We start from the raw sequence: 3,376 nt of genomic DNA, 5'->3' as shown, positions 1-3,376 counted from the left end.
TGTTAAAATTTAAGTTAAAATACACGCCTTAACTCCCGGGTAACCCTCTTTCCCCCCCGCTCTCACTATCCAGAGTGTTATCTACCTTATTCCTTCCCTTCCCCCCCCCAAAAAAAAAAATAAAAAAATAATCACGATAGATAAAACTATCACACATTTTCCCATTGTTGCAATCTCACTTTTTCCCCTTCGCGCATTTTAAAATAGGTTAGTATTATTATTATTATTATTATTAAGGGGAAACCATGGGGGGGAATTATTTGTCACGGTTTATTAAACGCTTCAATTTCCCACATAAATAATAATAATAATAATAATTGTTTTAATATAAACAAACGATTCGTACGTAATTACGCGTGTAAAATAAATTTCCTCAATATATTATTATTATTATTATCGTTATTATTTAATAAATTTCAATAAAATTAACAACCTTAGTTAATAATTTTTAATACTAGAAAGTGCAGCGTACCTTGACTTTCTCCATAAAGGTATTAAAATAATAATAATAATAATAAGTTTTAGAACCGTCTCGGAAAAAAAAATAATAATTAAAAATTTTTAATAATTATTATTAAATAAGCATAAAAAAATTTTTATTTGTTTATTTATTTGTTTAAACAAACGTACAAACGTTTCCATATATATATATATATATTATTTAATTTTTTTTTTTTTGCCTTTACTTTTTCTCAAAGTCTTCTGCTTTTAACGTACAAAAAAAACCGTTAGATTCTTTTTTTTTAACCATATAATAATAATATATAATTTAAATAATAAGAGTTGATAAGATAACCGTGAGAAATGTGGGGGGAGGGAAAATGGGGGGGAAATGTCTACGACGACGTAATTATTATAAACAAAAACATTTTTTTCCATTTGTTTATATTTATTTATTTATTTTTAAATTATAAAAAAAATTTTTTTTTTTTAAAACGATACCGGTTTTTGTTATCAACTCCCCAATTATATCATCGCTGACATTTACCATTTATGGATGATGGTATTTATTAAAATAAAATTAAATAAATAAATTTGAAATTCAAGGATATTCTTTTCGAATCGGTCGACATGTCATTAATAATAATAATAATAATAATTTTTTTTGTATTTAATCGGTAAATGCAAGGTAAAAACATTTTATAATGATCGAAACGGTTTTTTTTTCTATTTGTTAAAAGAAAAAAAAAAAACCGTTACAAAATTGATGAATCGAATTATTCATTCAGTTACAGTCTAATTTTTCTTTTTTCTTTTATTATTAGCATGCATTATAATAATAATAATAATAATAATAATAATAATGATAAAAAAAAATTCACGTTCTGATTGTTTTTTAAATAAATGTTTAACAAAAATTTTTTATCATTTTTCATTTTTGTCTCTTTCGATTAAAAATTTATTAATAATAATAATAATAAAAAGTTTAATTTGACTGAATTTTAATTGTTTAAAAATTTATTCGGTTTGTTAATTAAAAAAACAACTTTCAATTGATATTTATAATGTTTAAATGAGAGAGAGAGAGAAATGATAAAAATGGTTAAACAGGAAATAATTCGTATAGTCATTAAGTCGACAAACGATTGATAATAATACTAAATTTAAATTATTTAAAGAATGACAAAAAATCTTTTTTAATTTTTAAACAATCATCAACTTCCGGTTAATAATTTATCATTTGATAAAAAACCATCCCGAAGGCATTTTATTTTATTTTATTTTAATCATTTCTAAACTTTTTTTATTTCCCTTTTGAAAAGTAAAAAAATAAACGCCATCATTTGTTGCAATTTTTTTTTTTTTTTTTATACATTTTATATACGTTATTATTATTATCATTATTATCATAGATTAGTTTTATGATTTTTTCATAAAGAAACCGTTTTACAAATTTAACATAATTTTTTTTTATTTAATTCGAAGATTTAATAATAAAATTTTATTAAAATCCAACTGACGGGACAGGAAATAATAATATTTAAATCGTACCTTAAATTTTTTTTTTTTTTTTAAACAATAAAAAGCCCCGTTCACATTTAAATAATAATAATAATAAAATTATGTTTAAAAAAAAAATTGTTGAATAACAATTTAAAATTGCATAATAACAAGGATGATGATCACCACTTAAATGACAGTTTTAAAAACAAAAATTTTTTTTTTCCTCTTTCGTCTATTATTATTATTATTATTATTATTTAAAAAGAAGATATATGAGTTTGTTTTGTTTTATCGAAGACAAACAAACAACACGAACAAACGAGAAACACAAATTTTTTTTACATAATTTATTTCAACCGTGTAATTTTAAATGATAGAAATTTGGTACCGCCAAATCTCTCATAAGCGAAACATAGTTCGATTGTTAAATTGACTAAATTTTTCTTTTAAATTAGGAGGTTTTTGATATTCGACCTATGACCTTTTTACAAAATGACAATTTTATCATGTCACAATATAAAAAAATCAATTTTTTTTACGATGGTAAATTAATATATATAGAAAATCCATATTTTTTTTTTTTTAATATAAATAAATAAATAAAAAAAATGAAAGGAAAATTTTAAAATCGAAATGAAAGGAAAATATTTAAAGGTCGTAAGACAAATCATTAAAAATTTCGTGAGAGAGAGAGAGAAAAATAACTTTTACATCATTACAAATCGATATTGATATTAATAAAAATTTATTTATGTATATACACGTCATATTATTAATACATAAAAAAAAAACGGTCGGTTTGTTATTAATAAAAAATCGACGAAAATAATAATAATATTAAATAATTGAAAATTAATTATGAATAAAAATCATTTAAAAAGGGTTTCGTTTTAAAAATTATTATTATTATTATTATTACTTAATAGAGAAATTCAACAAATTTTTCATTAACCGAAAGTTTTCGCGGCGTTAAAAATTTAAAATGTTTTATTTCCGAGCCTATCAACTACCTGTTTTCACCTATATTAGTCTTGATTACGTATTTTTATTGTTAACAAAAAAAAAAAAAAATTTTAAAGAGAATTGAAAACGAACATGGAGAACAATAGAAAAAGAAAAGAGAAAACTGCGCAAATGTTTAAAAAAAAAAAAAATGATTTTAAATTAAGTAGAATTCCGGTGGTACCACCACGTCTTCTTCGTGATGGTAGAAGAAGAAGAAGTTGAGGAAAACATAAATTTTGATGTACCAACAATTTCATCCTTGAATATTTTACACACACTCGTAATTTTTTTTTTTATCATTTAAATATTTCATTATAAAAGAGGTCGGTCACATTTTTAAATTTTTATCATTCAAAGGAAATAGGTGTGGCGGCCATTTTGTTTTGTTGTTCCTTTCAAATCCGATACTTTTAACCGAAACGTAAAT

The sequence above is a fragment of the Pediculus humanus genome, genomic scaffold (assembly GCF_000006295.1).
Source record: "Pediculus humanus corporis 1103172107677 genomic scaffold, whole genome shotgun sequence".
NCBI lineage: Eukaryota > Metazoa > Arthropoda > Insecta > Psocodea > Pediculidae > Pediculus > Pediculus humanus.
Note: the sequence above shows the minus strand (reverse complement) of the source record.